Here is a 10,086-nt window from a genome sequence, read left to right on the forward strand (position 1 = left end):
CATAATACAATTAATTCGCGAGCTGCCGTTATAAATAAATTAACGAAATAAGCTTACTCATTCGTTCGCATTCATTAATTAAGATCACATGCGGAGGCTTAAACCAATCTTCGCAACAATTGGCTTCCCACTCGCGTAGTGACACCATGAAAACTTCATTTTCTTGGATCGCCTCGGATTATGTTAATACATACCTATTTTTGAGACTTTGCTAAAAGCCCACCGATGCTAGACCACAAATTGAATTTAAATTTCACTGGAGCGTTTTCAATTTTTTATGCATCTATTTAAAATTTAGTTCCAATCACACTAATATTATAAAGGCGAAAGTATGTATGTGTTTGTTTGTGTGTGTATGTATGTTTGTTACTCTTTCACGCAAAAACTACTGGACGGATTTGGCTGAAACATAGACTCCTTTTTATCCCAGAAATAAAAGAGTTCCCATGGGATTTAAAAAAGCTATATCCACGTGAACGAGGTCGCTTAGTCGTTAAGATTTTTTATACTATAATCTGACTAAATATGTGTAAAAATCTATAAAGTAATGATACTTTCTGAGAAGACTTATTGTCTGGAAGAGATAGCCACAATTTTAAAAGCCGTATCTTTTTAGTTTCCATATGTAGTAAATCAATCATAAAATACGTCATGCCACTAAAGCCATATTAAAACTTAACCCACTTAAGCTATATTAATTAAGGATTTATCATATTCTGTCGAACCTAACTAATATTGTTTCATCTATTTTGCTGATCTATTGAATATGGTTTAGATGTAGTTTGAACTTTGTAACTAAAACATTGATACTTCATACAGAGTACTAAGTTATCATGGCTAACCTACTCCTAAGAAAAGCAGAGTACGTGTATAACTCTCACTCAAAGTTTTGAATAGCGTTTGAAAGAAAGGAAGGAAGGGTACTGAAAGGTGTAGGGGGGTGCTAATGATACTAAGAATAGGTACAGCTACAGACGAGTGGTTAGCATAGTATTGTAGTACCAGAAGTACCTAGTATATTTTAATGATCATGTTTAATCCATTCCTACTGAGAACGGTTCTCCTCCCTTAATAAGAATGGCATTACAGTTAGTTGGATTGAAATATTTGAGCTTCCTTAGCTCAGTTTTTGAGATTTGAACACTAGCCAATGAAATATATCCATCATTTCAGGATTCTAAAACTATATATACAGGATGTACAAATACGAAGACAGGTGATAATACTCATGATTACCTACTGATAAGATACCATAAAAGAAACTACAATTTTTTTTAAATAAGTAATATATTTTTTAAAAGCTTACAATACATACAAATAAAACATCTGACTGACTGAAAATATTTTTATACTTTTTTGAACTTACGAGAAAAACGCGTGGAAAAAAACATGACATCTTTTCTATATCGCCACAATACTTTTTCTTCTTACAAAACACTGATTGTTTTTGGGTTCGCCTCGTTCCCGAAGTACATTACTAAAAAAATAGAGCCACCAACAAAATAAGACAAACAAAAATCTCTTACAAATCTTCAGATGCGAATTTCAATGTAACAATGCTTAATCACGGGTTTTCGGAATTCGCGATACATTCATTAAGGCGCCTTTTGTTCCAAAATATATTTGGGGAAGGCAAAAATTATAACATACAGTGTATTGTGAGGGAGGCGACGCGGAATAAGTGGCGAAATTTTGTTGAGACAGGGCTGTCACCTCTCGAACTTTTTCAAAATATTACTCGTACTTATAAGCCCATGGACAATGACGACGAAAAAAGTGAAGTTCAGTAAAGAACTATAATATTAGATGTCTAAAGTTCGTCCGCGTGGATTTAGGTATCTTGAAAATGATGCAAATCTTTGATTTTCGGGAATAAAAAGTAGCCTATGTCCTTCCCCGGGATGTAAACTGTTTGTGTACCAAATTTCATTGAATTGAGAACCTCCTCCTTTTTTTTGAAGTCGGTAAAAATAGTCGACGCCCGAACGGAGATGGATGAGACACAGTCTTGCCTTTTCGATTTCGGATTCTTTAAATCGAACCCCGTTTGGAGTTTGAAAATAAGCACGACGTAACTTAAGTCATGCCTTTTTTCAAAACTCAACAAAAAGATTCAAAGAACTTTTTCATGTTCATGTAAAGTTGCTTAAAAAGTTGTCAATATTATATAAAGTGATGAGATGTGATATAAAGTAAAAAAATCGTATATTTGGAAACAAATAATTTGGCAAAATGTTGTTGATTGTTGGTTTGGTTTTATACCAAAACCACTTAACAAAAATAATTTTCTTACAAGTGGCAGCCCTACCACACGTACTTTCCAAGATTTAAAGTAGCGACGCCTACCTCACGCTAATGCTAAGAAAACACCGAACCTACAGGGCGATATAAATTCATTTGAGCAAAACAAATAAATAAAATGATCCGAGGATCTCTTTTCATACGTTCTTGTAATATTTTGAAACAGGAAAATGGATAATATAAGATAGCTAGATAATATTATATTTTCTTTTTACACAAAGTTTTCTCGAGAAAACTCCTATCTACTAAGTAGATCCGTAAGTGCTTTTATGATTAATTTTTAAAAATTAAAAAAAAAAATACTGAGGTGTTAATTTAGTAAAATAAAGCTTTTCTAAATAGATAGGTATATTTCTGAACAAAAGATCATAAAACGTCATAATAATAATTATTGTGAAGGAAGGCACCCATATTAGTTATTAAAACTGGTTGGGCTGGTTATTCTCAGTAGGAAAGGCATTCCGAACCAGTGGTAGATGCTTTTGACGATCCAAAAGAACTTGTAAAAGTCTAATTGAATAAAAATATTTTGAATTTTGAAAAAAACAAATAAAGCAGTTTATTGTATTTTTTATTTGATTGTAGCACTCGACTGCTGAAAACTTCAAAGGCTCAACGATTATTATAATCACAGATTATTGAGTCACAAAATTAGATAAAACATTTATAAATTAATATTGTAATTATTAAAGGATCAACCTGTATAAGATTCGTATTCAGAACGTTAACCACAAATCGATGTACGCATTCGGGTCTCCACACAAAATTAACACATTGTTAAATCCATGTATCTTCTCTTTGATATATTTTATACGAAGAAATCTTATACTATTTAAGATTTCTCTTAATTCTAATAGATTTCTGAATAAATCGACTTGCACTACATTTATATAGCTAACTTGTACAAATCATGAATTAAGTAGGTATAGAGTAGGAACCTAACTGATTCTACCCATAGTGCGCGACAGTCTGAGATGGCAACCGGGGTGGGGACGCCTCGCACACACGCACAACCCCCGCGCGAATGCTCTCTTAAACTGTTGCGTACTATAAAAAAAATCACTCTTTATGAATCTAACAAAAATAAAGCAGAAGCTTTGAAACTCAAGCATTTAGAAAACTAACTAATATTACCTATATTAGGTAAATTTAATTTTATTATAATTATTTGAAAGAATATTATAATACCTGAACAAAATACTGAATATTATAAGCGCTATGTTAATAACTGCAAAAACGGAAACAAATTGAGAAAAAAATATTTTAGGTTTGAATGCTTACTGTAAAATTAGTTCAGCTACTCTCTAATAGATGGCGCTAAAATGTACGTTTGAGCATTTAAACTACGACTTAAACTTTGGAAATTGGAAGCTTTTATTGGAAATCCTTATAAGAAACTAACTGGCTGGCTTCGCTTGAGTCGAATTTTGCGAAAATCGGTGAAAGTAGAATTTTAAATACGTATTTCTTAATTTTCAAACGGAAGCTTAATCTAATTTCAGGGATAAATAGTTAGGTAACATGAAAAATGACCGACTTTTATATAAACGTTTATCTTCTCTTTAACCCCTTTGGGCGTGGAATTTTCATAAATGATGAAACAAATATTAAATTATTTTTAACCGTAAGGTCAAATACCTCCTAATTTTCATGGTCATAGAATGGAAAAGCAATGAACCTGGGCTGGGTTCCCGAAAATCCTTTCTTAGCGAATGCCTACGTCATAAAAGTAACCTACTGTCCGAATTTCTAACCTCCTAATTTTTAAGTTTCTAACTTTAGAAATTTAGGTTATGCGTTGATAGATCCAGTCAGTTGATTACACTTCACACTATAATATTATAAACGCGTAAATTTGTGTGTATGTTTGTTACTCTTTCACGCAAAAACTACTGTACGGATTTGGCTGAAATTTGGAATGGATATTATCCTGGATAAGCACATAGGCTACTTTTTATCCAACAATCAAAGAGTTCCCGCAGGATTTCGGAAAACCTAAATCCACGCGGACGAAGTCAGTTAATAAAATATAATTTGTAAGAAAAAAAAATCTTTGTAGGTATAAAATATAATAATACGTACCTAAACTATAGGTATTTTTAGATTGTTAACTCGTCTGTATAACAGCACGCTTCAAAGCAATATGGTGTAAGTTCCCATCAATACAATTTGATCAGCGATCCGACATATTGGTTAATAAGACGTCAACACGTCAAAATATCATTATCACTGCATTGTTCTAGGTCCCGACCGCTCTGAGATATTAATTCAGATAGTGTAGTGTTAGATTGAACTTTAATTGCCTGCTTGAAGTTGTATTTTATCTGGCATCGAGATGGTTTTAATATAAAAAATCTTTCATGGTACCTATCTACCTAGGAAGGTATTCCTATTTTATTAACCCCCGACCCAAAAAGAGGGGTGTTATAAGTTTGACGTGTGTATCTGTGTATCTGTCTGTGGCATCGTAGCTCCTAAACGAATAAACCGATTTTAATTTAATTTTTTTTTTGTTTGAAAGGTGGCTTGATCGAGAGTGTTCTTAGCTTTAATTCAAGAATATCGGTTCAGCCGTGAGAAAGTTATCAGCTCTTTTCTAGTTACTGTCGGGGGTGTTACAAATATTTAATTTACACTTGTTTGTGCTTAGACTCCGTTCTTTATAATAGACTAACTGACCTGCCCTGCTTGGCTCCGGTAAAATTAGATCTTATAGTATATAATTATACATAATTTAAACCTTTATATATTACTTTGGGAGAAAGTAGCTTTTCTAATTATTATCATAGTTATCATGCACTTAAAATAAATTAAATTAATTCTTATAGCTACTTATAATATAGTAATGTATCACACACTTTGAAAATTCAAAATGTTGATCATTGAACAGGGTCTACGAGTTACAACAGAATAATTACAAACAGAAATCGCCTCTTAAGTTCATATTTTATGGAATGAGACAGGAAATTGGACATTCCTTATCACAATGCAATAAGGTAGTCAAATATTTAAAAAAAAAAGGAAATTAATTATTAGAACATGAGTTTCATAAAGCAGTGACGTGTATACGACGTGAGCGTGACAATCGATTACATTCGATATTCTCTATCAGGAACTACAAAATAATGAATCATCTATGAATCATGCTCATATGAACACACTTATCTACTTATTTTTTTAAAATCTTTATATATTCGTATTTTGGTTACAATAGATCAACGCGTGGAATTTGAACCTGCGTTTTTGATATCAGTGCATTTCTATTCCGTTTAACTTTTGAGGTTTAGAAATTAATTAGGTAAAGTTAAGTACCTACTATGAGTAAATTGTCCTCAGTGACAAAATGACCATGGCGGACAATCTCAATGAACACTAAGCAACTACCATGCATGCCATGATGTTATGCCAGTGTGTACAGAAACACCGGTGAATTCTCTCTTCCCTCACTCTCATAGTCTGTTGGGATGGGAACCCTACACGATCGGAGATAGTTCCGACGCAGAAATAAACGCTTTAAGCATCATGCTCTCTGATACATGGAATTTTGACACCTTGCACCGGTAACTTCCTAACTATGGACTGTATCGAATAACTTATTTAAGTTCGATGCGGGATTTGATTTGAACCCGGGATCTCATAATTCACAGCTCATAGGCTAACTACTAGACCAATGAGGCAATTGTCATAACAGTTTACATTTTGCATCTATGATTCCCTACAACAAAGTCACGCTAACCCAAAGTACTTCTCAAATTTAAACCATAAACATTTATTACTTTGTACAAACTGCGCTACAATTTCTTCCTATCACATCCATCGGTTCACGTTCAAGCTTCGCGCTTCCATTTCGATAGTTCCCACGGCACATCACTATTCTTACACCAAACGTCACAATTTATGCATATAAAAATCAATCTTACTCGCTAAAAAATAAAATTTAAATTACAATGGCTAAAATTGTTTTCAAAGATGAGTTCTAAGCTTCTTTCTTTTAAGATTTATGACAACGTTTCAATTAATTAAGCACTCTATTGTTAGTAGTGGTAGAGTTTATTTTTGGTTGTTTCAAAGATGGTGGGTAAGACGGTTTCAGCGTAGCGAATGTATGTAATACAGTATTCAAATATTTCGTGAATCATGCGCATTCGTGTGTATAATTACGTTTTTATCGTGGCTTAGCTAATCGGTCAGGGGTTACGAACTTTGGGTAAACGAGTTGTACTTATGCATAAGTTTGTAATCTACGTAAGACCTGAATCTGTATTTTATTTTAATACTGTTTAGTGTTGAAAGACGTCTACAATAGTACTCAATTTGAATGAATGATTTGACTTAGTCTTTGACTTTGACTTTAATGTTTTACTTGCGATTGAGGTAAGTAATTGAAATTCAAGTGGCCATCACGTACATAGGTGATGCTATCTTTTCGTCATGTTAAGAGATTCGAATTCTTTATTAGGTAGGTGCGTACTACTAGGTAAGTTAAACAACTTAAAATCATTTCTGAGGATGATATAGATCAGGAATTACCGTATGCAACTGTCCAAAGACAGTTATTCGGTTTTCGAACTTTACAAACATCTTCAGAATATCAAACACTACGTAAGTACTCATACACATCATAAAAACGAATGACATAAATGAAAATCGCAACTTTTTTGAGTTTTTGTCTAATTTCTCTAAGACACCAAATAATAAATGCCGATTTCACCAACGTCGGGTGACGTTTAAAGGCCGATTTACACCAAACACGTCGGTACACGTGACACGTGCGTGGTGACGCGCGTAAACCCCTAACACACCGGGTTACGCACGCGGTGTGCCATGTTTCATACAGTTCCATACATTACAACGCAATGGTACGCACTACGTCTACGCTTACGCAACGCTTACGCAGCCTGTGTAAACGAGCTATAACCAGAATTGTCCCACGGCACTAATCAGCGATCTGCTAATTGACGAATCACTATTTTTCCATCAATGTTCATCATAAAGAAAGAATGACTTTGTGACCAATTGTTTAGCAAACCTGATTCAACGGTATTTGCGTAGCTCAGTAGTGATCTCGCATCGAAATCGTGTCACGGCACTGATCTGTGACCCGCTAATTGACAATTTTATTTAACAATCGATTCAAATCGACTTCTAGCGTGAACTGGCAATCGAGATGCAACGCTTAATCTATTCCATTGTAATATTTCGCAATGCACTCGGTTTTGCGATTACAAGCCTTTTGTAAGAGTGTAATTATTTGTACAGAGTTACAAAAATGTAAACATAAATCACAGAACATACTTGCATCTTTCAGTTAAGAAGTCTAAAAGTTTACATGTCAAATTGGTACCAACAACGTCTCCTTTTTGGAAGTCGCTTAAAAATAACAAACCATCATAATCTCCATACGTCTTCTTTGAATTTAAAATCCTGATTCCTTTAGCCAACCAGCGTCGTAGAACCTCCATAGGATCTACGCTCAATAAGTACCTATACCTATTTACAGAACGACAAAAAATGGAACTGACGTTCTTGTCTTCTTGTTAAGCTACTAACTATATTATGAAGATTTTACATAAATTAAAATTTATACAGGTGAAAACATTCCAAAATCGATGGGTAAAACAAACTTCGCACACCTTGAGAATATTATGGAGAGATGTTTTCCTTCACCATTAATATTTAACAGCTTAAAATGCACTTCCGAAAATCTAGAGGTGTCTAACCAATTCGAATCCCAGAACCTCAAATAGGAGACCGAATCTGAACCATAACTTTGACACCGCTTTTTAACTCCATAAAGATTGCATCGATTTCTGCAAACAGAATCCAATTTACAACAATTCTAAATCATATTATCTCATAAGTTCCGTAAATCCGGAATGCACGCCTCAATACGAATATCCGCCAACAAACTCGCTAATCTCAAATCGATACATCGTCTACCGAATGATCGAATAGAATATATTAATACGTGAGAACGGATCGAGTTAGTTTGGAGATGTCTGCTGTTCTAAATCAGTGCAACAATGCGCTAGCTCTGATTTGCTTAGATTGGATTGGAATTGTATGGACGTTCCTTTCTACGATACTTCCTACAGTTAGTTAATTATTTATTAGTAATTTACGCAATTATTTATGTTGATTCTCTCATCTTATTCCATCGCCAGCCAACTACTGAGCACAAGTCTTCTCTCAGAATGAGAAAGGTATGGGTCGACACGACAATGACATTTGAACTGAATCTTACTCAAGATTATGATAAGCACTAAGCAGCTATCTTGTTTCTTTCTTTTTAGTTTATTTTACTACCAAGTCGGGTTCAAGTTGTCTCATTTTTCCGTAGTCAGGTTATAGTTTTCCAACCTTTTTTTTTGTCTTTGTCGTTTGTATGGGATTACGTAACCGAGAGCCTTATATTAGAAAATTTACATACATTTTAGGTTTCTAGAGTTTGAGAGTTCTTGAGTTTTACATTGAAATTAAATCAGTCAGTCAGTTTCGCCTTTGATATAAATAGATATTAGTAATGTCCTCAATAATATGAAGTTGTGCGGAGACGCGCGGACAGCAGACATCACAAAGTCCGTTCGGCTTATCGCTCACTGCATTTCCTGCGAGCGCGCCAAGTATGCGTCACTGAAGCACAATGATATATTAAATCGGCACATCTGCGGCTTATCTAGTCTAGTGTGGACAAAGATGTTGTCTCTTCTATCGTTCTCTAAGTTATCGAGGTGCTACAATTAATTGTGGAGCGATTTCTCTACTTTTACTGAGATAACGAAACTCAAAAAGTTTGTAGAGCGAGCTTTTTATTGTGCCCACGTAGGTTTTCAGCCTAAGATCTATAGAGTGTACACTAGCTTTAGGTACTCAAAGAGGTTTGAATATTTCAATATGGAGCCTGGCCTACCTACATAATTATCCTCCATTTTTTTTTTTTCGAATAGTGGCCGCGCATAAAATCGATATTAATCAACAGTTGGTATCAACACAAACAAGTATTGTATTAGACAACATCTTCCAAAATATAAACCGAGATATAAACTATCAAAGTCAAAGTCAAGAGAAAATTCAAATTTTCCAAAACAGCAAACTAGGTTCAACCAGACACTAAGAATTTGTCATTAAAATGAAACGCGATTATCACCGAAATAAATCTTCTAAAAAATAAGAATTTTACTGGATAAACAACGTCATATAAACAAACAATTCAATCATAATATTGTTATAAAAATAAACAATTTGTCTACGAATCATAACATAGAGCAAAATTCAAACAGAAACACCTTGAAAGAGATAACAGCAAAACTGGGTTCATACCTGGTACAATTCGTCATTATAATGAAGCCCGTTTAATACCGATCCCGATCCTGCGCGCGCGCACGCGTTGCAACAGCTCGTGACTCTCACCGACATTTTATTACCATAATTTAAAACAAATATCTGATTGTGTGTACGGCATTAAAGTGTTAAACCGGCCGCATAGGGATGTATCTATTCAGGGCCGATTGCACCGAAATGTTAATCAGTATTATAACTTGACTTACGGTCAAACGTATTTGATTTTATTTAAATGGAAAACTTATAGCTTACTAGCTATACAGTTACCACGAAGTAGACAAATAAGTAGGTACTGAAGCACATATATTTACACTACCTACTTTCAAAGACTATAAAAATTGTAATTTGTTTAATATTGCTAAGTAACTTATCTACAGAATATGACAGATAAAATTATAATCACAGATTTAGGAGTTATTTTAATCATGTTTGTCGTTTAATGGC

At 34.1% G+C, this 10,086-nt stretch overlaps 1 protein-coding gene across 1 annotated transcript in view; it reads right to left on the minus strand.

Annotated features, from left to right (window-relative positions):
• LOC123873672 (neuropeptide receptor 22) overlaps positions 1-9,777 on the minus strand; it is a 26,066-nt gene extending 16,289 nt beyond the window's left edge. The window contains exon 1 of the mRNA XM_045918644.1: positions 9,622-9,777. The gene's annotated coding sequence lies outside the window, so the exon portion shown is untranslated. The remainder of the gene's footprint in view (positions 1-9,621) is intronic.
• Positions 9,778-10,086: the final 309 nt, after the last annotated feature.

Source organism: Maniola jurtina, chromosome 17, assembly GCF_905333055.1.
Source record: "Maniola jurtina chromosome 17, ilManJurt1.1, whole genome shotgun sequence".
Classification (NCBI taxonomy): Eukaryota; Metazoa; Arthropoda; class Insecta; order Lepidoptera; family Nymphalidae; genus Maniola; species Maniola jurtina.